The following is a 5,003-nucleotide window of genomic DNA, read 5'->3' as shown; positions in this document are numbered from 1 at the left end:
ATTCCATAAAACATCCAATTAATCATTGGTAACAGCCATGGGGGTTGGTGGAATTTGAAATTCAAAGGGTGTCTCAAAACTCTATAAATAGGAGCCTAATGCTCACTTGTAAGACACAACATTTCTATCCATTAGAGCACTTGGCTAGAAACACCTTGAGGCTTGATTATTCCAGAAAGCATTTCCAATATCTGTGAGAGATCCCTTAGTGCTTGAGTTAGGGGGAAATAAGCTTTTGGACAAAGGTTTCAAACCTTGTTCAAGTTGGTGATCCCCAACACTCTTCACTTTGGTTGTGTGAGTGAGAGTTCTTAGTTCATTGTTCTTATTCTTGTTCTTTTATTCTATTGCTTTTCATTTATTCTATTATTCTATATTTACTCTTTTATATGTATCTTTTGTTTTAGAGTTGTAATCTCATCTATATCTTTCATTCTACTACTTCTAGTTTATTTGTATCTTTTGTTTCAGAGTTGTATATTATATTTCTATCATCTTCTACCTTTTACTCTATATTTACATGTAATTTTTGTCATAGAGTTGTAACACTTTTTAATCAATAATATTTATTTGTAATATATAGTTTAGAGTTGTAATTATCTTACCTATTTCCATTGAGGCAAATACAAATTTCCCAAACATGATGGTGCAGTACCTGAACAAGGTGAAGGACTTGTTGGTAAAGTTCAAGAAATAGTCAATTATACAAGTCCCGAGAGAGTAGAATGCCAATGCCGATGCCTTAGCCAAGCTTGCCAGTGCCAAAGATGCAGACACCCTAAATGTTGTTCCCATCGAATACTTGGCGGAAAGAAACATAACCGAGCACGAGGCACTACCTGTTGTGTTAGGAGATACATGGATGACCCCTATCATTAACTATCTCAACCAAGGAGTAGTGTCCATCGATCGAAACAAAGCAAGGAAGTAGGTGAGACAAGCTACACGTTATATGATAGTTGAAGGGGGTACTGTACCAACGAGGGTACTCCCTACCACTACTAAGGTGCGTTACGCCCGACTAGTCAAAGCTGTTAATGATCGAGGTACAAGAGGGGTTTTGTGGAGATCACGTTGGGGGGCAGGGCCTATCAAAGAAAATCCTAAGACAAAGATACTTCAAGCCAGATGTTCTCCAAGATACCCCGGGCGGCACCTAATGAATTGACACAGATGCAAAGCCCTTGGCCCTTTGCAGTATGGGTGATCGACCTAATCAGAAAGCTAACTACGGGAAGGGGAGGAGTCCAATTGGCTTTTGTATCCGTGGACTATTTCACCAAATGGACTGAAGCAAAACTGCTCACCACCATAACCTCGAAGAAAGTCTTAGAGTTTGTGGTGAAGAATATCATATGTTGATTTGGCCTACCAAGGAAGATAGTCTCGGACAATGGGAATGAATTCGACATCGATATGTTCATCGACTTTTGTACGAGGCATGGTATCACAAAGAGCTTTTCCTCGGTAGCACACCCCAAGCTAATGGCCAAGTAGAAGCAGTGAACAAGACTATCAAAGACAATCTAAAATAACGCCTTGGACACGCCAAAAGAGCCTGACCAAAATTAGTTCCGAAGGTCCTATGGTCACATCGAACGACGACACGAATGACGACAGGGCATACGCCATTCCCTTTGGCATTTGGGTATGAAGCCATGTTTCCAGTTGAACTTACTCCCCCATCGCATAGATGAGAGACATACGATCAGGGGAGGAACAATCGTCTAATAGAAGAGTCACTCGATTTGATCGAGGAAAGACGAGAAAGGGCAAGTCTCAAAGTAGTAGTACATCAACAAAAAGTAGCCAGATACTTCAACTCCAGAGTGAAAGATCGAAAATTCCAAGTGGAGACTTAGTACTCAAGAGAGTGTTCCTAAACACTAATGACACTACATCAGGGACTCGTCCGAGGACCTTGTCGCTAAAATTATTTGATGACGTTCGATCATGGTTCTTGAGGAACCTATCGACCCATCCGATCAAAAGGCAAGAGACTAGTCCAAAGACCAGTCACCATCATCAGATCATAATCGAATCTGGTCCTTGAGGGACCAATTGATAATTTGATCTAAGACTCGTTACAAGCTCGATTAGCCCATCTAGACCCGGTTGGTCCAACTTAGACACTTATGTCTACAGTCATTATAACGAGTACACAAGAGATTACATTGATCATGATCGATACGTGCTACACAATATGCATCTGTGTATAGGTATCATTACTACTGAGTATGAAACCATCACCCGACTACCAATGAGGGACAAGCATGTGCTACTTGCATCATCAGGTGAAAAGGATAGTATTATGTGTCTAAATGCTCGAAGCAAGGCATGGTCAAGTAGCAAGAACCAAGGATTTAAAACCCATGATCACTTGGGGGGCATATAATACATATCAATCGGGGTATACACGAGCAATGAGGGTGTGACCTTAAGTACTAAGCAAGCTCAAGTTTTTCAAGGACATTTGTTCAACATATGTTCCGAAAGTGCATAAAAACAAAAACAAAAAAAGGCATTGGTAGAGAGATCCCTACCCATATACCTTATAGGGTGGTCGACCATTCCATCAACCCTATAGGGTGGTCGGCCTATCACCCATGGGGTGGTTGACCTGACCGTTTTGTTCATGGTACTTGGTGAAGTATCGTACTACTCACACTATCATGGTTGTTAGCATGAAAAACGTAAAGGAGTAAGGTTAGTATGGCACATGAAATATTTGTTCAGAGTATACTGATACCTGAACCAATGAGGATTGTAAGTTGATATACTTAGTAAGCATTGGAAATAAAGAATTTCAATCAATACACTGGGTACTCGTAACAAAAAAGCATAAATGCATAAAATATCATATGAAAAATTGTCAAGTACAAGGTGCCCCACCAATGGCGTGGAAGGAAAGACAGAGTAAAAGACCAAAAGAAGACTAACTAGGGCGTGGAGTACCATCTGAAAGACCATCCTGAGTCTCGGCAGCCTCACGAGCCAAACACTTCCCAAGCTCCTTCGCTCGCCTCTTTTCGGGAAGGAAATCCAAGTTCAGATCTTTGTTGGACTTCCAGATCAAGTAGAAGCAAGAGAAAGTTGTCTCTAAATACTCCTCTCGAGCCTTGTCTCAAGAAGCTTTGACCTCTTTCTCCTTCTCGACAAGAGAATCCTTCCAAAATTGGTCCATGTCAATAATCAGCTTTTCTTTCTCAGCTTCACACTGTTGGAGCTGATCGGCAAGTTTCCCCTCCATCTGGGATATCCTGAGAGTAGACTCGGTCACTTCCTTCTGTTTGAGCTCCACGGTACTATGAAGGGTGTTGATCTCTTCATCCTTTGAGGCAATGTCAGCATCCCTAGAGCCAAGAACGCGCCTAAGGTCCAGCACGCCTTGGCAGATAGCTTCAAGCTCAGAACGAAGGTTTGAGAGCGTAAAAGTACACTCCACAGACTTATCACAGACATGAGAGACCAGCATTAGTGCCTGCAAAAAACATACAAGTGTTAGATAAATGCAAGAACACAAGCTTAATAGACAAAAAGAGAACTGTAAAGGACTCACACTCTGAATGTCTAGGAGTGACTTCGTTAGAATGGTGCTCACGTCCTCATTCTTGATCCCATTAAAAGCTATGGTATTTTGCTCCAAATGCGATGCTCGGTCCATAAGGGCACTTAAGTTTCGTATAGTACACTGATGTGGGTTAGAAAAAGGAGCAGGTGCAGAACAGGAAGCACCCTCATCGGTGAAAATGGGAGGAACTGGTGTAGACAAAGATGGCTCTACCTCTGCAACAGGGCTAGATGCCAAAAGAATTGGAATAGATGCCAACTGAGTCAGAGGAGACACCTCAAGAGGAACCTCTATGACTGACTCAACCTCAACCCTGGCCTTTTTTTCCACTCAAATAGAAGGACTAGCCTCGGTGGGAGTCGACCTCTGCTGGGTATGAACAAAATCAAACATGTTTGAGCCTGCAAAAGAAGATCAAATGTTAAAAGGATATTAGGCACAGATGAATCATAAAATAAAGGTGATAAAGAGTCGAACCTTCTGAATGAGATTTGAGTTTGAAAGTAGTCAAATCAAAGTCGTCTGAAGCAAGTAATGAGTACGCGAGAGATGCAACCACCTCATTACCCTCATGTCCAGATAGCACAGGCGAAGAGGGTACCTCCTCGACATGAATGGGTCCTGGGGAGTTTATGGCGGTCACGAGCTCGGAACCATTGTCATCCAAAACATGGGCTATAGTAGGAGGAAACAGTCCCACCTTCCTAAGGTTCTCTGATGTAACGAGGGTCTTGACATTCTTCTCCTTAGGGGTCATGGAAATCACTGCCTTGGCCCTAACTGTCATAGCCTGGGTCGGGAGTGGTCTATAAAAGAGACCCAACGCGCTTAAACTTGGAGTAGTTGGCCTCTACATCCTTAGTAAAGAAATAGTTGTCAGCGTATCTAAATGCCCTGCTATTTCCAGAGATCTCTTCCAAGAAGATGTTGTAACCCTCACTCATATAATGGTGGAAGTGTAAATACCCCGAGTTTCCCAGAGAAGGGTTTGTCTTCAGGTCAAACAAGTAGTGGACCTCGTGAGGCACTGGAGCAGCCCATTTTTTGCAGTGATAGAAAATGTACAATGCAGATAAGACCAAGATCGCATTAGGAGCAAGTTGAGAAGGATTGATACCAAAATAGTCTACAACACTACGGAAGTATGGATGAAGAGGAAGTAGGGCACTGTCCTCCTAGCATCGCGCCTAACAGCGCTCTCTCTCCAGATCTGGTCCTCAGCCCCCTCTGCTGTAAGGGCCTTGTCCACAACCTGAGCATAGGTAGTAGTCCCTGGATCCAAGGTGATCTTCACATCACAGGCGATCATAACATTCAGCCCCCATACAAATTTGTCCCTCCTTTCCGCATTCGTCAGCACTAAATCTGACGCGTACTTCGCCAATCGATCGAATTTCAGTGCATACTCTGTCACGGTCAACCGTTTCTGAGT

This window comes from Humulus lupulus, chromosome 9 (genome assembly GCF_963169125.1).
Source record: "Humulus lupulus chromosome 9, drHumLupu1.1, whole genome shotgun sequence".
NCBI classification, from domain to species: Eukaryota; Viridiplantae; Streptophyta; class Magnoliopsida; order Rosales; family Cannabaceae; genus Humulus; species Humulus lupulus.
Note: the sequence above shows the minus strand (reverse complement) of the source record.